This window comes from Pteropus vampyrus, unplaced genomic scaffold, assembly GCF_000151845.1.
Source record: "Pteropus vampyrus isolate Shadow unplaced genomic scaffold, Pvam_2.0 Scaffold516, whole genome shotgun sequence".
Classification (NCBI taxonomy): domain Eukaryota; kingdom Metazoa; phylum Chordata; class Mammalia; order Chiroptera; family Pteropodidae; genus Pteropus; species Pteropus vampyrus.
Window position 1 is genome coordinate 1644044 of NW_011889297.1, and position 25944 is coordinate 1669987.

The window sequence follows — 25944 nt, forward strand, 5'->3', positions numbered from 1 at the left end:
TTTTTTTTTTTTTTGTCAAAAATCATTTGCCCATATATACATGGGTTTACTTCTGGATTCTCGATTCTGTTCCACTGGTCTGGTAGTCTGTTTTTCTGCCAATACCATGCCATTTTGATTAATTTTGTATTGTATTATAATTTGAAGTCAAGCAGAGTGATGCCACCAGCCTCATTCTTTTTTTCTCAGGATGGCTTTGGCAATTCGGGTTCTTATGCTTCCATACAAATCTGATGATTTTTTATTCTATTTCTTTAAAAATTGCTGATGGGATTTTGATGAGGATTGCATTAAATCTGACTAATGCTTTAGGTAATAAGGTCATTTCAATTCAAGAACACTGAACATCTTTGCATTTCTTTGTATCTTCAATTTCTTTTAATAGGGTCTTATAGTTTTATTATATAGGTTCTTCACATGTTTCATTAGATTTATTCCTAGGTATTTTATTGTTTTTTGTTGCAATTTCAAAATGAATTATTTTTTCCACTTTTTCTGAAACTGTGTTATTAGAGTAAAGGAATACTATGGATTTTTGAACATTGATTTTGTATCCAGAAAATTTACTGTATTCACTGATTGTTTCTAGTAGTGTTCTTGTGGAGTACTTAGGGTTTTCTATATAGAGAATCATGTTGTATACAAAGAGTGACAGTTCAACTTCTTCGTTTCCTATTCAAATGCTTTTTATATATTTTTCTTTAGTGATTGCACTTGCTAGGACCCCCAAAGTTATATTTAATGACAGTGGGGATAGTGGACAACCTTGCCTTGTTCCTGATTGTAGAGGAAAGGTTTTTAATTTTTCACCCTTCAGTATAATGTTGTATATGGCCTTTATTATGTTAAGGTACTTTCCTTCTATGCCAATTTTGTTAAGTGTTTTGATCATAAATGGATGCTGTATCTTGTCAAAGGCTTTTTCTGCATCTATTGATAAGATCATACGATTCTTATTTTAAAATTTGTTTATGTGGTGTATCACAGTAATCGATTTGCATATGTTGAACCATCCCTGTGTCCCTGGGATGAAGTCCACTGGATTGTAGCGTATAATTTTTTTTTTATATGTTGCTGTATTCGGTTCGCTAGTATCTTTTTTAGGATTTTTGCATCTGTGTTCATGAGAGATATCAGTCTGTAATTTTTTTGTATGTGTTATCCTTACCACATTTTGCTATCAGGGTAATATTGGCTTCATAAAATGAGTTGGGAAGTATTGCCTCTTCTTTGACTTTTTTGGAAGAGTTTGAAGAGAATAGGTATTAAATCTTCTTTGAATGTTTGGTAGAATTCATTGATGAAGCCTTCTGGTCCTGGACTTTTACTTTTTGGTAGGTTTTTGATGGTTGTTTCAATTTCCATACTGCTGATAGGTCTATTTAGATTTTTCAGTTGTTCTTGATTCAATCTAAGAAGGTTGTATCATTCTAAATACTTGTCCATTTTTCTAAGTTAATAAATTTGATGTTATATACTTTTTCATAATATTCTTGTATGATCATTTATATTTCTGCAGTATGTCATCATTTCCCCTCTTACAACCCTGATTTTATTTGTGTCCTTTCTCTTTTTTCTTTAGTGAGTCTAGCCAGGGATTATTCAGTTTTATTAATCTTCTCAAAGAACCAGCTCTTCATTGCATTTATTTTTTCTATTGTTATTTGTTTACAATTTTATTTATTTATGCTCTAAATTTGATTATTTCTTTCCTTCTGCTGACTTTAGGCTTCATTTGTTCTTCCTTTTCTAGTTGTGTGTGTGTGTGTGTGTGTGTGTGTGTGTGTGTGTGTGTGTGTGTGTGTGTGTATGTGATGAAGCATAAAGTTGTTTATTTGGGCTCATTCTTGTTTCTGGAGAGAGGCCTGTAATGATATCAGCTTTCCTCTTGTGACCGCTTTTGCTGTGTCCCAAGTGTTTTGACATGTTGTAATATCATTATCATTCATTTCTATGTATCTCTCGATCCATTTCTTGATTTTTTCTTTGACCCAGTTATTCTTCAGTAGTATGTTGTTAAATCTCCATGTATTTGTGGTTTTTCCCACTTTCTTTTTACAGTCGATCTGCTGCTCCAAAACATTATGATCAGAGAATATGGTTGTATGATTTCAAGCTTCTTATATTTGTTGAGGCTATATCTGCATCCCAGTATATGGTCAATCCTTGAGAGTGTGCCATGTGCAATGGAGAAGAGTGTATAAGTAACTGTTTTGGAATGAAAGACTCTGTAAATGTTAAGTATGTCCAGTTGGCCTAATGTGTCATTTAAGGATGTTATTTCCTTATTGATTTTCTGTTTGGATGATCTGGCCATATCTGAAAGTGGGGCATTTAGGTGCCCTACTATGATAGGGTTTTGGTCTTTTTCTCCCTTTCGTTCTGTTTGTAATTGCTTTAAATATTTTGGGCTCCCTGATTGGGAACATAGATATTAATAAGTGTTGTGTCTTCTTGGTACATGATTCCCTTTATCATTATGAAGTGTCTCTCATTATCTTTCTTTAACTTTTTATATTGAAGTCTATTTCATCCAATATTAATAATGCTTCTCCCTCTTTTCTCTAAATGCCATTTGCTTGAAATATCATTTTCCACCCTTTCACTTTGAGTCTATATTTGTCTTTGGAACTGAGATGTGTCTCCTTAAGACATATGTTTGGGTTTTGGTTTTTGATTCAATCTGCAACTCTGTACCCTTTTATTGGTGACTTCAGTCCATTTACACTTAGAATGACTATTGAAATATGAGGTTTTCTATAACCATTTTATCTTTTGCTTCCTAGTTGCTTGTTTTTTCCATTGTTTTCTTGTTCTTGTGGGTTTTTTTCTTTATTTTGATTGGCTTTTATGGATATTCCCTCTGGTTCTTCTTGTTTTATGTTATATACTTCAGTTTTAATCTTTAGCATGCAGTTACCATTATGAATATGTAAAGGATACACACACACACACACACACACACACACACACACACACACACACACACACACACACACACACACACACACACACACGTCATCCATATTGTTCTGCATGTGCCTTATCTCCATTCCCCTTTGCGAATTTGGATCTTTGAATCCTCCTATTTTCAGTCATTGTTGTCTCAATTTGTCCTTATGTATGCTGTATGTTCATTACTACCTCGATATAGCCAATCTTCTTATTGTTTAAGGATATAATGCCCTGTTCTTAGTAAGGGTTGCACTCCTCTGCTTCTGTCTGTCTGCTAGTCGCCACTACTAACTATGTATTTTTTTTGTGTGTGTCATTTTGTTTTCAGTGAGCTGACGCCTTTCAGTATTTCCCATAATGCAGGCCTTATGGTGGAGAATTCCCTCAATTTTTGTGTCTGGAAAGGTCTTGATTTCTCCTTCATATGTAAAGGAGAGCAATGCCAGATACATTATTCTTGGCTTGTAGTTCCTTTCATTTTATAGTTTGAATGTTTGATTCCATTCCTTTCTGGCTTGTAAGATTTGTGCTGACAAATTTGACAGTCATCTAATGCTTTTTCCTTTATAGATTACCATCTTCTTTTCCCTGGCTGCCCTGAGAATTCTTCTTTGTCATTGATTTTTGATAATTTTAATACAATGTGTCTTGGCAAAGGCCTCTTTGGATTGAGATAATTGGGTGTTCTGTTGACTTCTTCCCAAGCTCCAGCTCGTTTCTTATATTTGGGGAATTATCAATTGTTTGTTCAAAAATGCTTTCTAATCTCTGCTGCTTTTCCTCACCTTTGAAAATGCCCATTATTCTGTTTCCTCTCCTGATGATATCAGCTAGTTCTTGTATTTCTCTTTCATTATTTTTCATTCTTCAGTTTCTTCCTTCTTCCTTATGATTTATTTCTAGATTTCTGTCTTCAATATCACTGATCCTTTTCTCCATTTGGTCTTCTCTATTTTCCAACTTGCTATTTCATTTTACATCTCTTGCAGTATGTTCTTATCACCAGAAGTTCTATTTGGTTCTTTTTCAGGGTTTCAATCTCTTTGCCAAAGAAATCATTCTAATCATCTACTTGTTTTTTTCAATTCCTGAAATTGTTAATATGAATCATTTTATATTTCATTGAGGTTTTTCAGAAGTACCACCCTGAATTTTTTGTCATTTAAGTCACATATTTCTATGTCTATAAGCTTATTTTCTGGAGCTTTTCTTTTTCTTTCTGAGATGCCTTGTCACCATGGTTGTTCATGATGTTTAATGGACTCTTTCTCTGCCTGGGAATTAATGGAAGTGTATTCTACTTTTTTCCCAGCAAGATTTATTATATAAAGGTCTCTCTTTAGCCTATTGCAAAGAAGGCATTTTTCTTTTGGTTTCCAGTAGATAGCATCTAAGTCTCTTGGATCACTGCTTTATATAAAGCCTTAATAATGCCTTTTTTTTCTTATAGACGTTTAATCACACTCACTACCCTCAGTCTCAGTCCCTGTCAGTGTTAGCAACAGTTTCAGTAGCGTTTGCTCAGATTCCCCTTGGGATCTGCATTGATTGTTCTCAGAGGATATGGGGACAGAGATCCTCCAGGTTTGGCGATGGGGGCTGCAGCTCAGCCTCAGTTTTGCCACCTCTGTGTTAAAAATCAACTGTTGTTTCTCTGCTGTCTCCACTTCTCTGCTGTCCCCTCTTCTCTCCTTTCTGCCCTAATGACTGGGCCCTGCCACCAGTCACATGGAGCTCACAACTCTCTAGAGCAGGGCTGTTTAGGGATCTAACTGCACCTTCTCCTTTCCTCCTCCTTCTACAGGGGCTCTGTCTGTGAGAGGCAGCATTTTTGTTTCTCCCAGTCCACCGCCCGACACCTGGCGTTATGACCTGTGGTAGCTCTTATGCCAGAGCCCATATTCAGTCATGCTGGTGTGAAGTTTGTGTGTTTTTGTTGAGTTTTAGATGTTCAGCTTATTGTTGTTTCATTGGGACAGATCTGGGGACATCTCTCACTCTGCCATATTTCTTCACTTGCCTCGACTTTGTTCTCCTTCCACTTTTCTACTCTGATTTCCAGGTTAGGTGAAACAGATATGACCACTTTGCATCAGTCTTTTATGTATCCCTCAGACACGTTAGAACAGACTAACACAATAATTTGTAAATGGGTTTTGGCTGCTCCTGCTGCAACCGAGAGCCAGAGTCACACACTGGGAGTAGGGGTTGCCATCTTCAAGACCATAACCGATCATTTGAGATCCACTATGAAAAACTGTGGACAACTACAAGGGTCAGTAAAAGCACCATAAAGCTTTGCTACAATTTTTAAGTTGGCTTTTTCTTGATTCCATATTTGCTTGGTTGTTATAAACATTTTACTATTTTCCAGAGTTTTGGCAAAGTTTGCTTTGACAATTTCTACTTGTTTTTAATGTTTCTGTGAGGGGATAGGAGTTTGGAGCTGCCTACTCCAGCATTTTACTGATGTAACTCCATACATATACAGCATAATAATGTTAACTTCTAAATTACTGGCATAAAAGTGGTGGTTGGATTTCCAGGCTAGTCACCACTCTCCCATCACCCCAAAATCTAGTTTACTTATATATGTACCTGAATTAATTCACTCCTCCAGAAAAATAATTGTGTCTGGTATGTTACTGTACTCTCAATTTCTATAAAGCAAGTGCTCAATAAATAAATTTCAAATAAATACATAGTACTATAAAATCTAACCAGTAGCAATAACAGTGATTACATAGAAACATGTAAAATGCCAGGAACACAGAATTATATTAGCAATCAAAGTTTATATCCATGCACCTCTTTATACTTTACATAGCACTTTCATACTTATTAACACATCAGAGCTCCATAACCATTCTGTGAGGTAAGAATGGTAGGGGCTATTAGCCCCATTTTATAAATCGGATAGATTAAATGATGTTCCAAGTCATCCAACTGTTAAGTGGCAGCGGTAGGAATTTTATCTAAGTCTATTGCATATAAAACTTTTGCTTCTTTCATTTTTCCTAGTTTCTTTCTTTTGAGATCCACTATGAAAAACTGTGGACAACTACAAGAAACAGACATATAATAAGAGTTTCTACTCTAAAGCATCCCATTTGTTTAGCTTCAGAACAACAGAATGTGTTCTTATGTTTGAATGGTGGAGGCTGAATTCTTAGAGGAATAAGTGAACTTTATCTTCATTATAGAGGACCACCCAGCCTCAATGTTTGAGACACTCATCAAAGGAGTAGGAAGAGACTGACAGAAATGTAGAAATCAGCCCAGGCACTGGGAAAGTAAGAGGATGGGGGAGGAGAAACAGATACACATGGGCCTTAGGTCTTTCCTTTCTCTTTATCTCTGCCTGTTATATCCCCACTAGCCCTTCTATGTTGTCACTGAGGAATTGGAGTATAGGGCAATAAGGTGTAGGAAGAGGTAGAAGTACTTCCAGGCAACAGTGAAATCCACAAAAGTGAAGGAAGAAGAAAGGGCATATTGTAAGTTATGGCACACAGAAACATTAAGGGAGTTCTCGTGGTTTCTGTAAATGAAAGAAACTGCTAATGCTAATAAAATTTGGATACCTGTCTTACAGGAAGCTCTACAATGAGTATGGCCTGCAGAAACCCAGGAGAACTGTTTACATTTCCAGCTTCTCAGCCTGAACTTTTTTATTCCCTGTAACGAAAGCAGAATGATATAGAAAAATGGAGTCAGATAGACCTAAGTTCAAGTCTGGCTGCACTATCAATTAATTACCTGCGTGATCTCAACAATTTAATTTAATTTAATTCTCTGAACCTTAGTTTAGATAGCCATCATCTAAGAATTTATGATTATATGTGTCTCAAAGCATTATTGTGAGTATTACATGAACAAATGTACTTGCTTTTTAAATATTAGATATTGTTATTATCATCTTTGGATTGTCTGAACTCCAGTTTTACATAATCTTCATTTATCCTGCATCATTTGGAGATGATAGAGTGGTTTTCAAAGTTAATTTATCAAAAGTTAGTGTTCAAAAGTTAACCCTCAATGAAAATATTTCTAAAACATATTGTACATTTCTATACCTGATTAAACAGTAAGCTAAACAAAATTAAACCTCTTCTTGATGACTGGGGGTCATTATTAATGAGCACCCATTATCTCACATTACTACCATATAAGACACAATGATTACCCTCAAGGACCGGGAGACTGATAGTTCTGGGAGAGGGGCAGGAGTGAGACACATAAGGTTCTTGGCACTTATACTCAATAGCTTCAGAAATACATACTCATTTATTTCTTATGTCTCTTTATTATAGTATCTGTTTCCCACACCTATTCTCAGCCTATCAGATGTTGCTTCTTTCTATTACTATTGGTATGCCTACCTCTGACTACTCTCTTTCTAATTGTTATCTGCTAACCTAGACTAGACAACCATATATAAAAAAAAAAAACTTTTAAAATTATATTTATGTAGTGGTTCTCCTGTCATGCTCCTTGGACCAGTAGCATCAACATTACTGAAAAACATATTAGAAATGCAAAATCTTGGGTCCCACTCCAGACTTCTTGAATCAGAGAACTCTGCATTGATAGATCCCACCAATTTGTGTTTTAACAGGCCCTCCAGGTAATTCTGATATATGCTCAAATTTGAGATTTAATGCCCTACTGCATTTAAAAATGTACAGTCCTGGATCCCACTCTTAGTGATGTCATGTAGTAGGTCTGAAGTAGACCTCAGGAGTCTTAATTTTTTAACCAATACCCAGGATTATTCTAATGAAAGTAGTCAAAAGACACACTTGGATAAATGTTTCCCAAGCCTAGACCAGTGCTTCTCAAATGTGCATGGGATTTTATTAAAATGCATATTCTGATTTAATAGGTCTGGGGTTTAACATTTAAATGGTCTCCCAAGTGATACCTGTACTACTGGAGGGTGGGCCACAGTTGGAATAGTAAGGCCCCAGAACCTTATATAGTAGGCACTTTATAAGTGTATTTGTTTTACTTTGTTTTTTTAATATTTTTAACACACAATGATTTTCTGTACGTAAAAATAGTATCAAGTTTTTTTCATTTCTGCAAAAGATGTGATTTTCTCCAAATATTTTCAAGGGTAATTATTCATACCTTTTAAATTTAAAAAATGAGTTGTTTTAATCACAATATGAGTTAGTTGGCTTTAAGTACACAATGGAGAAACTTTACTATGAGTAAATTGTATGAGCTTTAGTTTCTAGACCCAGTATCATCTTTTCAGGCTTCTAAGAGGTCTTTTATTCTGTCTTCTGGGTTTTAAATATGCCTTTGGTAGAGAAGGGGTAGCCAAGATTCCTTACCAGAAGAATAAAATTTCTATGACAGATTATATCATTCTTTCTGGCAGCTAAAATAGATGCCGTCTTTTCTCTAGTCTAAACTCTAGTGTCAGCATTTATCTATTCCCTGAGAGTATTGACAATCCAGGCCTTTTCTCAGAGGTGAAACCATTTATTCCCTCTGAATGAGTATCTTGAATGTTTCACTTTCAAGATGAAACAGGGCTCCATGGCAATCCTTGGTGCTGATTCTTGGCTTTGGCAATCTCTGGACCTCTTCTTATAGGAAAAAGGTTACTTGGTAGGGAGTCAGTCATGGAAAATCTTCACGCTTCACCTTATGGATTGCTTTAAACATTCCTATTGCATAGAGAGTTTGTGTTGATTGCTTCCCACAGGGAGGAAAAACATAAATGGTAAAGGATGTCAATCTAGAAAGCTTTTTATTTCTCATTTCAGATTGGACAAACTACTGCAGAGCATGAGTTCTAAAGTGAACCTAGTGCCCCCAGAATACTTTAGTATGGCAATTAGGCCTTCAAAGTGGGGTTTGTTGATTTTCAGGATTGACAGTACTGCTGCTGTTGTTATAAAATGGACTTAAAATTATTTTAGTTTATTTTCTGGAAGACCCAATCTTAGGGTTATTGTAGGGAAACTCCTGTGTCATGTACTTGTTACTGCCTTCTCCCTTTTCATCTCTTTCCTCTCTTCTTTTCATGCTGTTAAAAGAATACAGTGGAGCTGGTATCAGACAGACCTGAGGTTCAAATTTAAGCACATGTTCTTTCCTAGATATATGGCCTTGGGCAAATGACTTAAACTTTCTAAACCTTCGTTTACTCAACTATAAAAATTAAGATAATAATACTTATATCGCATGGTTGTTATAAGCATTAGAGATAATATATGTAAAGCATGTAGCAATGATGCCAGTACATAGGAAAATGCTCAATAATCAGCTGTCAGTATTGATGGTAATATTATAACCTGCCCTTTTCATTTCACAAAGTTCTTATGAAAATGAGCTTAGGTATGTGTAGACTCTTTGAAAATTATAAGTGACTGTACTCAAGATAGTACTATACCTTATTATTACCTAACTATTATTTGCTATTAATCTATAACACATACTGTCCACTCCAGGTGGGTCTGCTCAATGTACCATCTAATACTTTTTTTTATGTTATCTTTATGTTGTTCCCCATCTGCTTCACATTTTTCACCTATCTCAGTGAGTCTCAAATATGTTCAGGTGGCAGAGCGCCTGAAGCCATAATTCTCTTTGCAGAATATCACAAAACAACTTTATCAAACATAAAATATCTAACTATATGATTGTGCCAAATTCATTACTATCTTACCCTGAATTTAAATTTAGAGGAGGTGTAACAAGTGTCAAAGAATTAAGGATATGTATAGGTGTGAAATTTCAAATTGAGAGAATGCTATCTTAATTATTTTTAAAAATTACGAAAAGGTCACTGTATTTTATTTAAGTAATGGGACACCCTGGCCCATTGTGCAGAATCCCAGTGCTCAAATAGAGGATTTTGAGATATGCTAGACTATCCATTCAAAGGGTATTCATCCCTTAAAGCCAAACTCAAGTCCCACCTTCTTTAGGAAGACTTCTCTAATCATAGCAATCCTCTCACTGGTCTGTCTTTTCTGAACTTTTTCCTATATAGAATCAATATCATGAAATAGACTGAATTGTTCTCTGAGAGCTTCGTGGTTACTAATTTGCTCACTGTAATTGTAAAGGAAAAGGAAGAGAAAAAACATCTACTGAGTGTTGCGTTCTAGTCAATGTGCTGGTTCCTTCATATACATGATCTCATTTTCTTTTTATAGGAGCACTTTGATGAAAGTTTTATTATTCCCATTTTCAGATGAGCCTAAAGCTACAGATCACACAAATTGCAAGTGGCAGAGTCAAAATTTGAACCAGGGTCTGTATGATTCAAAATACATCACATTTTGAGTTAGGAAAAGGGAAGAATCCATGTGTACATGATCATATGGATTACTTTTATCAAGTCATCTGTAGTTATTTGTGTAAGCATTTCACAAACTGTATTACTATTTGATTTTATAGCAAGGTATTATAAGAGTAAGAAATATATTTAACTGATTTGATTCAAGTAGCTTTCTTCGTTCATAGTATATTTACACAATTGTTTTTGTCTGACATTTCAAAGAAAATATGCTGAGTCCCAAGATGTTTTTGCTGAGTAGAGCATCTTTTAATATTTTGGTTCTCCAGGGAGATAAAAACCTTGGGAACTACCATGAGGTAGCACTAGTAGGAGCCATCAAGAAGCCCAGAGCATGCTTTCTGAAATGACATCAGTTTCTCACTGCTGCAACTGCCTCACTGACTCTATCTTTATGTAACAATTAGACACAGAAGAGTCTGGAATATCAGTCAAGGGAGAAGATGGAAGGAAATAAGAGACAAGTATCCGGTCAGACATCAAAGGGTCTGAGGTGAGAATATGGTTTAAAAAATTTGCTCTAAGTGTCAAGTTTCCTAGTTCAATTTATGCCTCTAAATTAATGTTGACATTATTATTAGAATGTGAGACTCTGTCTCAAGGTTGAGGGTTTGTGCTCCAACTTGAGAACCTCATTTGAAGCCTGGTATAATGGAAAGAACAAGAGGAGATTTGAATCAAATAACCATGTAAGTAATTTTACCTCCATTTTAAAGATTTGAATTGAAGTTTCCTCATCTATGAAGTTAAAATAATAGTATATTGCTCAGACCACCTTTTAGGATTGTTATGAAGGTCATATGAGGTAATATAGATAAAAATAGCCATGTAAGTTATTTTATCTCCATGTTGGATATTTGAAGTACAGTTTACTCATCTGTGAAGTGAAAATAATAGTATACTTCCCAGGCCCATTTCCAGGTTGTTGCGAAGATCATATGAGATAATACAGATTAAAATGTTTCATTAACTCTGAAGCATGCATAGCTTATTCACTGCTGTTTGACAGGCATTATGTTCAACTACAAAGAGCACAAAGCTGAGCATCTAGACCTTTCAGTTCTAATTTACCTCTGTTCCTAGCTAGATGGTCCTTGAGATCCATAAGTTTTTCTACAATTCTTTTGTCACTTTTTTATTATTAAAAAGAGGACAGCTCTTAACACTCACAAACAAAATGAAATCAATTGCAGGTCCAAATTATTAGCTACATGACTTATATTCTATTGTTTAAATAATAGAATTTTGCATTATAAGGCAAGTTCATTGGATATAATTTGTTGTTATGATATAAAAGAATAGATGGTGCAGGAGTTCTACCTGAAACTTTAGCATGGGTTCAAGATATTTAAGAAATTAACCACTTTAATAAATGTGAACCAAAATTGAATATACAGGAGATAATTTTCAGGATAACAGCATGAAGAACTCTGATGATTTCTCCAGTGAATCTGATGAAAACTTAAAAAAAAAACATATAAATCTCTGGAAATGATCTTAAGAGCAAGCACCAAATTAATAAACATCTATTCAAGAAAAATCTATGAAAATTTGTTTAAAAATGTGAGAGCCTATGGTATTTGAACCAAGAATACTCTCTCCCTTCCTCTTCTTGATACTGAGCAAAAGCTTGCTGCCCAATGCACACAGGAGCCAATACTATGGCACCAGTCTTTTGAGAAAAGAAAAAAAAGAAAAAAACTTTTATTGCTAAATCGATTGGCAAAGAGACAGGAAGCAAGGTTCAAATATGGCTCCCCAATCCAGAGTTCTGGGCAAGTTTTAAGGGGAACATGTATATTGCATTGTGTATTCACTACCAAAAGTTAAGTTTTCTTCCATCACCTTATATTTGACTTCCATTACCCATATATACATTCCCCTTCCCTGCTTTCCATGTGGTAACAACTAAACAGTTGTCTGTTTCCATGAGTCTCCCTTTGTTAGTCTTGCTCATATGTTCCTTTCAGTTGCATATCCCACATATGAGTGAAATGATATGCTTCTCAGCTTTTCTGACTGACTTTGCTAAGTGTGATACTCTCAAGATTCATCCAAGGATCTTTGGAAACATGGCAGAGTGAGAGATGTCCCCAGATTTCTCCCCTTGAAACAACAATAAGCTGAATATCTAAAACTCAACAACAACAAAAAAAACACCCAAACTGCACACTGGCACATCTGAGCGTGAGATCTGTGCATAAGAGCTACCACAAGTCAGAGCCCTGTGTGTCAGATGGTGGACTGGAAGTAGTAAAGAAGCTGCCTCTCGTAGCTGCCAGAACTCCATGAAGGAGGAAGGGGAGGGGAGAAGGAGCAATGAGTTCTTGCGGTGAGTTCCAGGAACATTACTGCCTGAGAAAGCTGTGAACTCCCCATGGCCGGCAGGCTGCAGGGCCCAGTCATCAGGGCAGAAAGCAGAGAAGCAAAACAGGACCACAGAGGAACAACAACTGAATTTTGCTGGCTGTGGTTGAAAAACAGAGGTTGAGATGCAGCCCCCAACCCCCAACCCAGAGGGGCACTCCCCCCATACCCTCCCAGACCGATCACTGCAGAGTTCCAGAGGAATCTGAGCAAACACTACTGAGACTGTCACTGACACTGACAGGGACAGAAACTGAGGGTAGCAAGCATGAATAAATATCTATAAGAAAATTTAAAAAGAATTATTAAGACTTTATATAAAGCAGGGATCCAAGAGGCTTAGACTCCACCTACTAGAAACTAAAAGAAAAGCACCTTCTTTACAATAGGCTAAAGAGAGAATTTATATAATAAATCTTCTTTCTGGAAAAACAGCAGAATACACTTCCATTAATGCCCAGATGGAGAAATAGTCCATTAAACATCATGAACAACCAAGTGACAAGGCATCTCAGAAAGACAAAAATATCCAGGCAATAAGCTTACAGACATAGAAATGTGCGACTTAAATGACAGAGAATTCAAGACGGTACTTCTGAAAAAACTCAATGAGATCCAAAACTCCTGGCTAGACTCACTAAAGAAAAAAGAGAATGGACACAAATAAACAAAATCAGGGATGAAAGAGGGGAAATTATGACTGAGATCAAAGAAATACAAAGGATCATACAAGAATATTATGAAAAAGTATATAACACCAAATTTCATAACCTAGAAGAAATGGACCAATACTTAGAAAAATACAACCTTCCTAGACTGAATCAAGAAGAACTGGAAAATCTAAATAGTCTGATCAACTGTATGAAAATTGAAACAGTCATCAAAAACCTACCAAAAAGTAAAAGTCCAGGAACAGATGGCTTCACCAGTGAATTCTACCATTCAAAGAAGATTTAATACGTATACTTCTCAAACTCTCAAAAAATCAAAGAGGAGGCAATACTTCTCAACACATTTTATGAGGCCAATATTACTCTGATACCAAAACCTGGTAAAGATAACACAAAAAAAGAAAACTACAGACCAATATCTCTCATGAACACAGATACAAAAATTCTAAAAAAGATACTAGCTAACTGAATACAGTAACATATTAAAAAGATTATACACCACTATCAAGTGGGTTTCATCCCAGAGGCACAAGGATGGTTCAACATACGCATATCGATTAATGCGATACACCAGATAAACAAATTAAAGAATAAGAATCATATGGTCATATCAATAGATGCAGAAAAAGCCTTCGACGAGATACAGCATCCATTTATGATCAAAACACTTAACAAAATCTATATAGAAGGGAAGGATCTTAACATAATAAAGGCCATATATGACAAACTCTCAGCCAACATTATACTTAATGGTGAAAAACTAAAAACCTTCCCTCTAAAATCAGGAACAAAACAATACTGTCCACTGTCGCCACTTGTTCAATATAATATTGGAAGTCCTAGCGAGTGCAATCAGACAAGTGAAAGATATAAAAGGCATCCAAACAGGAAATGAAGTCAAACTGTCACGATTTGTGGATGACATAATTCTCTATATAGAAAACCCTAAAGACTACACAAGAACACTACTAGAAACAATAAGCAAATATAGTAAAGTCTCTGGATACAAAATCAACGTTCAAAAATTTATAGCGTTCTTATACTCTAATAATGAAGGGTTAGAAAAAGAAATGGAAAAAATAAATTCCTTTTGCAATTGCAACAAAAAGAATAAAATACCTAGAAATAAATTTAATGAAACAAGTGAAGGACCTATATAATGAAAACTACAAGACCCTATTAAAAGAAATCAAAGAAGATAGAAAGAAATGGAAAAATATTTTGTGTTCTTGGATTGGAAGAATCAACATAGTTAAAATGACCATATTACCTAAGGCATTATACAGATTTAATGTAATCCCCATCAAAATCTCATTGGCATTTTTTTAAAGAAACAGCACAAAAAATCATCAGATTTGTATGGAAGCACAAATAACCCCGAATTGCCAAAACCATCCTTAGAATAAAGAACGAGGCTGGAGGCATCACTCTGCCTGACTTCAAATTATACTACAAAGCGACAGTAATAAAAACGACATGGTATTGGCAGGAAAACAGATACACAGACCTGTGGAACAGAATCGAGAGTCCAGAATTAAACTCATATTTATATGGGCAAACAATTTTCGACAAAAACCCCAAAACATACAGTGGAGAAAGCCTTTTCAATAAATGGTGCTGGAAAAACTGGAAAGCCACCTACAAAAGAATGAAACTAGACAAAATTAACTCAAAATGAATTATGGACCTAAATATAAGACCTGAAACAATAAAATGCATAGAAAAAAACATAGGAACTAAACTCAAGGACCTTGGACTTAAAGAGGATTTTATGAATTTAACCTCAAAAGCAAGGGAAGTAAAAGGTAAAATAAATGAATGGGACTACATCAAACTAAAAAGCTTCTGCTCAGGAAAAGAAACTCAACACGGTAAAGAGAGAACCATCCGAACGGGAAGATATATTTGCAAGCAACACCTCTGATAAGGGCCTAATATCCAAAATATACAATGAACTCATACAACTCAATAACAACAAAAGAAAACAAATAATCCAATCAAAACATGGGCAGAGGACCTGAACAGACAATTTTTCCTAGAGAACATACAAATGGCCAACAAATATTTGAAAAGATGCTCAACAATTCTAGCTATATGTTGGAGAAGATATGGAAAAAAGAACCCTCATACAGTGCTCTTTGGACTTCAGATTGGTACAGCCACTTTGGAAAACAGCATGGAGGTTCCTCAGAAAACTAAGAATTGATCTACCATATGATCCAACAATCCCTCTACTGGGTATTTACCCCAAAGACTTGAAAACCCATATCCAAAAAGATATTTGCACACTGATGTTCATAGCCCCACTATTCACAGTGACCAGGACATGGAAGCAAATGAAGTATCCTATGATAGATGATTGGCTAAAGAAGCTGTAGTACATGTGTACAATGGAATATTACTCAGCCATAAGAAGAGATGAAATATTGCCATTTGCGACAACATGGATGGACCTCAAGATAATCGTGCTAAGCGAAATAAGTCAGACAGAAAAAGTTGAAAAATCACATGATATCACTTATATGTGGGATATCAACCTAAAAGCAACAAAGGAACAGGACAAACAAACAGAGACTCATGGACATGGGATATAGACTAGTGGTTACCAGAGGGTAGGGGGCGGGGGAGGTGAGGGGAGGTAGACGAGATAAAGGGGGTCAAATATAATGGGGTTGGGGGAGGGTGAAGTAGGTAAAGGGGGTGAAATATATGGTAGATGAAGGAAACTGGAATTTGGGTGGTAAACACCCAATAGAATATGCAGATATCAAATGATAATGTACACCTGAAAATTATATAATTGTGTTAACAAATGTTACCCCAATAAACTTAATTAAAAGTTAAGAAATATATATGTATAAAAGAAATAGAAATCTACAATTACAATGGAAATTTTAATATACCTCTTAGTACGCAATAGAACAAAATCAGAGGAAAAATAATCGATAAGTCACAAAAGATTTTAAGTGAACCGTTAACCAACTTGACTTTACAATTTCCCATTGTAATTGTCAAAAGAAAAAAAAAGATTCATCCAAATTGTTGCAAATTGCAGTATTTCACCTTTTCTTATGACTAATATTCCAGTATATATATGTACCACCTCTTCTTTATCCAATCATCTATTGAAAGGCACTTCAGTTATTTCCATGTCTTGGCCACCATGTATAATGCTGCTATGAACATCAGGGTGCGTATATCTTTACAGATAAATATTTTCAAAATTTTGGGTAGATAGCAGAAGAGGCGTTGCTGGATCATTTCGGCATCTATTCTTAATTTTTTTAAGGAACCTCCATACTATTTTTCGTAGTGGCAGTACCCTTTTACATTCCCACCAGCAGTGAATGAGGGTTCCTTTTTCCCCACAACCTCTGTGACACTTGTCCTGTTGATGATAGACATTCTGACAGTGTGACGTGGTATCTCCTTGGGGTTTGATTTGCATTTCCATAATAGCTAGTGAAGTTGATCATCTTTTCATTTGTGTTGGTCTTTTGTCTGTCTTCTTGGGAGAAGTGCCTATTCAGATCCTCTGCCCATTCTTTAATTTACCTGTATTTTGTTGTTAAGTTGTATGAGTTCCTTCTATATTTTGGTTGTTAAAACTTTATCAGAAGTCTTGTTTGCAAATATCTTCTCTCATTCAGTTGGTTCCCTCTTTGTTTTGTTGATGGTTTCTTTTGCTGCGCAGAAGCTTTTTAGTTTGCTACAGTCCCATTCATTTATTTTTGTTTTTATAGTCCTTACCTTTGAGATTAAATTCATAAAATCCTCTCTGCAACCAAGGTTCATGAGTTTAGTTTATTGTTTCAGATCTTATATTTAGGTCTTTGATCCATTTTGAGTTAATTTTGGTGTATGGTGACAGACAGCATTCTAATGTCATTCTTTTGCGGGTGGCTTTCCAATTTTCCCACCACCATTTATTGACAAGGCTTTATTTTCTCCATTGTATGTTTTTGGCTCCTTTGTCAAAAATTATTTGCCCATATATATGTGGATTTATTTCTGGAGTCTCAATTCTGTTCCATTGGTCTGTGTGTCTATTTTTCTGCCAATACCATGCTGTTTTGATTATTGTCACTTTGTAGTATAATTTTAGGTCAGTCCAAGTGATACTTGTGGCCTTGTTCTTTTTTCTCAAGATTGCTTTGGGTGTTTGGAGTCTTTTAGGATTCCATACAAATCTGATGACTTTTTCTTCTATTTCTTTAAAAATGTTATTGAGATTTTGATGGGTATTGCATTAAATTTGTATGTTGCTTTAGATAATACAGCCTTTTTAATTATGTTGATTTTTCTAATCCATGAATATGGAATATCTTTTTATTTTATTGTTCCTCCTTCAATTTCTTTAATAATATTTTATACTTTTCAGTTTATAATTCCATCACATTCTTCATTAGTTTTATTCCTAGGTATTTTATTTCTTTTGTTGCAATTGCAAAAGGGATTGTTTTATTTTCAGTTTCTTTTTCTGAAAATTTATTGTTAATGTATAGGAACACTATGGATTTTTGCTAATCCTAAATGGATGCTGCTTCTCGTCAAATGACATTTCTACACCTATTGAAATGATCATATGATTTTTATACTTTATTTTGTTTATGTGGTGTGTGTTGCATCATCCCTGTGTTGCTGGAATGAACCAAACTTGATCGTGATGTATAATCTTTTTAATGTATTGTTTATTAAATTTGCTATTATTTTCTTTAGGATTTCTGTGTCTACATTCATCAGAAATATTTGTTTATAGTTTTCTTTTATAGTGTTATCTTTACCAGCTTTTGGTATCTAGGAAATGTTAGCCTCATAAAATGAATTAGGAAGTATGGCCTCTTCTTTAAATTTTTGGAAAAGTTTGAGAAGAACAGATATTAAATCATTTTTGAATGTTTGGTGGAATTTGCTAGTGAAACCAACAGGTCCCAGACTTTTACTTTTTGGGAGGTTTTTGATGATTATTTCAGTTTCCTTACTGTTGATCAGTCTATTTCACTTTATAATTTTACATAATTCAGTATAGAAAGGTTGTATATTTCTAAGAACTTGTACATTTCTTCTAGGTTATTGAATTTGGTGGCATATAATCTTTCATAGTAGTCTTGTATGATACTTTGCATTTTGGTAGTATCCGTCGTAACTTCTCTTTCATTTCTGATTTTGTTTATTTGTGTCCTGTCTCTTTTGTCCTTAGTGAGTCTAGCCAGGGTATTGTTAATTTTTTTGATCTTCTCAAAGAGCTAGCTCTTTGTTCCTTTAATTTTGTATTGCCTTTTTATTCTCAATTTCACTTAATTCTGCTCTAATTTTTATTATTTCCTTCCTTCTGTTGACTTTGGGCTTCATTTGTGCTTCTTGTTCTACTTCTTTAAGATGCAATGTTGGATTTTGGGGGGCGGGGATTGTTTTTCTTGTTTCTTGAGATAGGCCTGTAATGATATGAACTTTCCTCTTATTACTGCTGTTGCTGTGTCTCAACAGTTTTGATATGTTGTATTTTCATTCACATTTGTTTCTATGTATCTCCTGATCTCTCCTTTTGTTTCTTCTATGACCCAATCATTTTTTAGTAGCATGTTGTTTAATCTTTATATATTTGTGACTTTTTCTTCTTTCTTTTTTGCAGTTGATCTCCAGATTGAAAACATTGTGGTTGGAGAATATGCTTGGTATGATTTCAATCTTCTTAAATTTGTTGAGGCTAGTTTTTGTGTCCTAATATATGGTCTATTATTGAGGATGTTCCATGTGCGCTAGAGAAGAATGTATAATCTGACATTTTGGGATGACAGGCTCTGTAAATGTCTATTATGTCTAATTGGTCTCATTTAAGGATGGTATTTCCTTATTGATTTTTTATTTGGATGTTCAATCCATAGCTGACAGTTGAGTATTTAGGTCCCCTACTATAATTGTGTTTCTGTCAGTTTCTCTCATTATTTCTGCTAGTAGTTGCTGTATATCTTTTGATTGAGAGCATATATATTGATATGTTATGCCTTCTCAAAGTATTGTCCCCCTTTTCATTATGAAGTATCCATTTTTGTCTCGTTACATTTTTTATCTTCAAGTCTATTTTATCAGAATTAAGTATGGCTATACCCGCTCTTCTCTGGATGCCATATGCTTGGAGTATCATTTTCCATCCTTTCACTTGAGTCAGTATTTGTCTTTGCAGCTGAGATGTGTGTCTCTCTCTCTCTCTCTCTCTCTCTCTCTCTCTCTCTCTCTCTCTCTCTCTCTCTCTTGAGGGGGGAGGTATTCGAATGTAGTGTTATTTGCTCTTCAGAACTTTCACCCTGCCACATATGTAAATTTTCTAACAATTTATTCTTTTCTTTTTTTTTCAGAAAATACTTTTTGTTTCAACAGCAGTCAGCATACAATCTCATATTAGTATCAGGTGTACAACATAGTGATCAGACATCCATACAACTCTCGAATTGATCACCCCTATAAATCTAGTACCCTTCTGACACTGTACACAGTCATTACAATATTATTGACCATATTCCTTATGCTATTCTTTATATCTCCATGACTATTTTTTTAACTACCGCTTTGTACCTTTCCTCTTAATCTCTTCCCCCTTTTTCACCTAAACCCCGCAACCCTCTCCCATCTGGTAACCCTCAAATATTCCCTCTATCTATGAGTTTGTTTTTGGGTTTTGTTTTGTTTTGTTTTGTTTTGTTTTAGATTCCACATGTACATAAAATCATATGTCATTTGCCCTTCTCTGTCTGATCTACTCCATTCAGCACAATACCCTCTAGGTCCATCATGAAATTTTTTTTTCGGCCATTTACTTTTAGTTTCTGTGTGTCTTTTAATCTGAAGTGATTCTCTTGTAGGCAGCCTATATAAGCGTCTTATTTTCTTATCAGTTCAGCTAACCTATCTTTTGATTAGATCATTTAATGTTTTTTGCATTAAAGTACTTGGTGATAGATATGCCATTATTGACAGTTTTATTCTATTTTTGATACATATTTTTCTTTCTTAATAAAGAAGTCTCTCCAACACTTTCTATAATATTGGCTTGGTGGTGATGAACTCCTTTAGCTTTTTCTTGTCTGGAAATTTCTCTATCTGTTCTACAGTTGTAAACAATAGCTTTGCTAGGTAGAGTAATCTTGATTGTAGGTCCTGGCTTTTCATCGCTTTGAATATTTTGTGCCAAGCCCTTCTGGCCTGCAAAGTTTCTGTTAAGAAATCAACTGACAGTCTTATGGGAGCTCCTTTGTAGGTAACTAATTGCTTTTCTCTTGCTGCTTTTAAGATTCTCTCTTTGTCTTTAACCTTTGGCATTTTGATTATGATGTGTCTTGGTGTGGAACTCTGTGGGTGCATCTTGTTTTAGACTCCCTGTGCTTCCTGTATGTCTATTTCCTTCACCAAGTTAGAGAAGTTTTCAGTCATTATTTCTTGAAATATGATTTCAATTTCTTGCTCTCTCTCTTCTCCTTCTGGTACCTCTATGATGCAAATGTCGTGGCACTTGATATTGTCCCAGAGACCCCTTAAATTATCTTCATTTATTTTTGGATTCTTTTTGTTTGTTTGTTTCTGCTCTGGTTGGATGTTCTCTGCTACCCTATCCTCTAAATTGTTGATTCAATCCTCCACTTCTCCCAACCTGTTGGTTTTCTCTAATGTACTCTTCAATCAAATATTGTATTCTTCATTTCTGACTGGTTCTTTTTTATGTTTTCCATCTCCATTTTTATGTTTTCTATATCTTTGTTAAAGTTCTCACTGAGTTCATCTACTCTCCTCCTAAGTTCATTGAGCCTCCTCGTAACCAGTTTTTGTTTTGAACTCTGCATCTAGTAGATTGCTTGTCTCTACTTTGTTAAGTTCTTTTTCTGGAGCTTTGTTCTATTCTTCCATGTGGGACATGTTTTTTTTGTCTCCCCATTATGGTTGCCTCCCTGTGTTTGTTTCTATGTATTAGGTAGAAAGTCTATCAGTGTTAGTAGAGTGGCTTTATGTAGTAGGTATGTTATGGTTCCCAGTGGCAGAGTCTTCCCTGGTCACCTGAGCGAGGTGCTCAAGGTGTGTCTCTTGTGTGAGTTGTGTCCCCTCTTGATGTAGCTGAGCCTTGGTTGCTGTTTGAACTTTGATGGGAGGAATTGACCCTTGGGACTGATAATTTGTGAGTACTGGCCAGTGAAAAGCCAACCCTGCAGAGAGAGTAGCATTCACTTTAACAGAGCTCTAGTGCCTGCCCAATCTTTCCTGCTAGTGTGTTTTCCTCAGATGCAACCCCAGGTGGTACTTTGGCTCCATCAGTGGTAGAAGCAGGCCACTGGGCGTGCCAGGCCAAAGGTCTCCTGGGAGGGGCCCAACCACAGGCCAAGTTCAGCCACAGCCTGTGCACTTCCTGGGCTATCTGGTAAGAGTCACCAAGCAATCTACAGATGGCTGCTACTTGTGCTGAGCTTAGAAGTGCCTCAAGAGGCCAAGCCAGAAACCGACTGGCTGCTACTAATGATGGGGTTAATGCTGCTCAATAAGAATTATGGAGCACGCCAAGGTCACCTGCTGCTTCTTTGGGTTTTGTGAGCCTTTGAGAGATTTCAGGAAAGTCTTCAGCATGAGCCAAGACAGGCCATTTATATTGAATAAACTAGGGGTCCCGAACCCTCAGGCTGCAGACAGGAACCAATCTGTGGCCTTTTAGTAACTGGGTTGCACAGCAGGATGTGAGCGGTGGGTGAGCAAAGCTTCATCTGTGTTTGCAGCCACTCTCCAGAGCTAGCATCACCACTTCAGCTCCACCTCAGATCATTAGGCACTTGGGCGGGCCAGCAAGCTGGGAGAGGCAGAGTCTCAGGGAATCCTCTGGGTGGACTGACCTGTGTTATCCAAGCTGATGGAGACTCAGGTATAGTGGCTACCTGCATCTGCATGCTGGGAGGGGGCAGAACTCAACCAAGGAACAATGGATACTGGCAGTGCTTCTGTTCGGGAAAAAGCCACCCTTCCAGTCCTTGCCCTGAAGCCCAACAACTCAGTGTCTCCCTATGTGTCTGTGGCACTCCTTGAGTGGCTGGCCCAGAGCTGGAGCTCAGAGTAATCCAGGCACGGGCCCTTTAAGATGAACGTCTGCTACTCTCTTAGACTCTGTCTCACTCAACCACAATCTCTACTGGTTTTTCTAGCCAGAGGTTCTGAGCACTTCTCTTCTCAGCACTTGAACACGGATAAGGGTGCCAAGACTGTATCCAGTGAAGAAAATTAAAATCTTTTCAAAAAATAGTACTGGTTTGGTGGTGATAAAATCCTTTAGCTTTTTCTTATCTGAGCAGCTCTTTATCTCTCCTTCAATTTTAAATGATAGCCTTTCTGGGTAAAGTAGTCTTGGTTGTAGGACCTTGCTTTTCATCACTTTGAATATTTTGTTCCAAGTCCTTCTGGCTTGCAAAGTTTCTGTTGAGAAATCTTCTGGCAGTCTTATGAGAGCTCCCTTATAGTTAACTAACTACCTTTCTCTTGCTGATTTTAAGATTCTCTCATTGTCTTGAACCTTTGCCATTTAAATTTTGATATGTCCTGGTTTGAGTCTCTTCTGTTTCATCTTGTTTGAGTTTCTCTGTGCTTCCTGGACATGTATGTCTATTTCCTTTGCCATATTAGGGAAGTTTTCAGTCATGATTCCATCAAATAAGTTCTCAATCTCATGTTTCTTTCTTCTGCTGGTACCCCTATGATGAGAATGTTGTTATGCTTGGTGTTGTTTCATACGTCCCTTAAACTATCTTCATTTTTATTTTTTTTTTCTTGTTGCTGTTCTGATTAGGTGTTTTCTACTACCTTATCTTCTAAATCACTGATTCAGTTTTCTGCTTTATCAAATTTCCTCTTGATTCCTTCTAGTGTATTTTCATTTCAGTATCGTATTATTCATTTCTGACTGTTTTTTCATGGTTTCTATGTCTTTTTTTATGTTTGCTGTCTCTTTGTTGAAGTTCTCACTAAGTTCCTTAAGCATCCTTACAACCATTGTTTTGAACTTTGCATCTGGTGGATTGCTCGCCTCCATTTTGTTTTGTTTTATTTTGTTTTCTGATGTTTTTTCCTGTCCTGTCTCTTTATTCGAGATGTGTTTTTTGTTTGCTCATTTGGTTCCCTCTCTATATTTGTTTCTATGTATTATATAGATCTGCCACGTCTCCTGGTCTTGGTAGGGTGGCTGTAAATAGTTAGTTGTCCTGTGGGGCCCAGTGATGCAGTCTCCTCGATCACCTGTGCTGTGGGTTGTGTGTGCTCTCTTATTATAGTTGAGCCTTGGAATTATTGGCATGTCAGTAGGTGGAACTGACCCTTGGGCTTACTGGCTATGAGACTTGGCCAAGACCACAGCATAGAGCTGTTGTGTGGTGGCTAATCCCATGGAGCAGGATTCACCCAGAAGGCTCTGGTGACTGCCAAGACCACCCTTTGTGTGTGCCATGTTTGGGGCTGTTTGGGTGGTGTTTTCTTATGATTAAAGTTGGTCACCAGGTGTGCTGGCTCTTGGAAGGGGACCCTGTGCATCTGCTGCATGTTACCACTCTGGGTCTACCTGGTAGGAGCTACAAAGTGATCTGCAGTTGGTCACTGCCTTTGCTGGTCTTGGAGGTGTGTGGGAGAGGACACACTGTGAATCAAGGTTGGCTGTCAGGCTAGGGGCACCTCAGCTCATGGCCCAGGGAACCCCTAGGCCTGTGACCACTTGCCAGCTGTCCATAAGTCTCAGCTGCTGAAAGAACCTCAGGTGATATGGGTGAATGGGGGTTAGGTTAGGCGGGTTCTCAGGGAGTCAGCAGGATTGGGCAAGTGGTGTTCAATAGGTTAATGTAGATTCAGATTTGGTGCCAGTGCTGAGCCTGAGCCTGCTTTGCAAACGTCTCAGAGCCCACCAAGGCCAGCTGCCATTCATTCGGGCCCTTGGACCCCCTAAAGTTGTTCAAGAACAACTTGAGTCCGGGCCAACGAGCCTCACGAAATCCTCTGGCATTGCACAAGTTGGTGGGGGCAGAGTCCAAGAGAGTCACCAGGGTGGAGTGAGTAGAGTTTACCAGGCCAATGAAAGTTCATATTTGTCCGTGGGTAGGGGAGAGCTCAACACAGGAAAGATTACATCCATGTGCTGGCTACACAGGAGGAGGGCAAACCACAGGGACATGGCAGCTTTTCCTTTAGCTTTTGCCCTAAAAACACACAACTCAGTTTCTCCCTGAATGTTTCTGGCACCTCCCAGCTGCAGTCCCTCAGCCAAAATTCAGAGTAAGTGCCTGGGAGTGAAGGAGTCTGTGTGTGAGCCCTTTAAGAGAAACACCTGGGTTTCCCACAGCCTTCTCTCTCACTCAGATGACAGAAGCCTCACTGATTTTCACAGCCCAATTTTGTGGGGGCTGTTCTTCCCAGCACTGGTGCTCCAAGCTAGAGAGTCCATTGTGGGGCTGCCCCTGGCTGTTCAGGAAAGACATCTGCAGTCAAGATATCCCTCCCAATTCTCAACTGCCACACATGGATGCAGGGCCAACCAATTTTGCATCTCTGCCATTCCTAGCAGTCTCAAGGTGTCTTCTTTATATCCTTAGTAATAGAGCTTCTGTTCATCTAACCTTCGGATGGTTCTCCAGGTTGATTGTTCTATATTTTATTTGCAATTTTAATGTGGTCATGGAAGGAGGCAAGCATGCCATCTTGACCAGAACCTCTCTTTTGTCCGTTTTTTAATTGCATTCTTTTGAAGTTTTAGGAACACTTTACATATTCTGGCTATTAAACCCTTTCATATATATGTTTTCCAAATATTTTCTCTGATTCCATACATTGCCTTTTCACTCTGTTGTTTCTGTCACTTAATGCTCAAAAGTTTTTAAGTTTGATGTATTTTATCTATTTTTTTACTTTTGTTGTTCTTATGGTGTCATATTCAAGAAATCATTACCAAAGCCAATGTCATGAAGATTTCTTTCTGTTTTATTCTAAGAATTTTATAGTGTTAGCTCTTACATTTATGACCATTTTGAGCTAATTTTTGTATATGTCATAAGGTAAGGGTACAAATTCATTCTTTTGTATGTAGACATCCAGTTTTCCCAATATCATTTAATGAAAAGACTTTTTTCCCCCCACTGAATGGTCTTGGCACCCTTGTAGAAAATAATTTGATGATATATGAGAGAGTTTTTTTTTTATGGACTCTCTATTGTATTCTATTGAACTGTATGTCTCTTCATGTCAGTACCACACTATTTCATTGCCTAAGTTTGTAATACATTTTGAAATCTATAAGTGTGAGACCTCCAATTTTATTCTTTGTCAAGATTGTTTTGGCTATTCTGGTTACCTTGAGATTCCATATGAATTTCAAGGTAGATTTTTCTATTTCTGAAAAAAAAACACCATTGGGATTTTAATAGGGATTGAATTAAATCTGGAGATAACATCAAGGAGTCTTGCCATCTTAACAATATTAAGCCTTCCAATCCGTGGACACACGGGATTTCCTTTTGATTTAATGAAATGTTCTAAAATTGGTGATGGTTTCACATATCTGTAAATGTACCAAAAACCAATAAATTTAATATTTTAAATGGATGAATTTTATTATATGTTAATTACATG

The 25944-nt window shown here is 36.6% G+C and overlaps 1 protein-coding gene across 24 annotated transcripts in view; it reads left to right on the forward strand.

Annotated features, from left to right (window-relative positions):
* Positions 1-25944, forward strand: part of ZC3H12B (zinc finger CCCH-type containing 12B) — a 344821-nt gene that overhangs the window by 280423 nt on the left and 38454 nt on the right. For 3 of the 24 annotated variants that reach the window (XM_023525003.1, XM_023525004.1, XM_023525005.1), the window contains exons 1-3: positions 10138-10231; positions 10684-10769; positions 18947-18989. The exons of 20 other annotated variants lie outside the window; for them this stretch is intronic. The gene's annotated coding sequence lies outside the window, so the exon portion shown is untranslated. Of the gene's footprint in view, positions 1-10137; positions 10232-10683; positions 10770-18946; positions 18990-25944 lie in introns of those variants that run through there. One more of the 24 variants, XM_023525006.1, reaches the window with a different exon arrangement.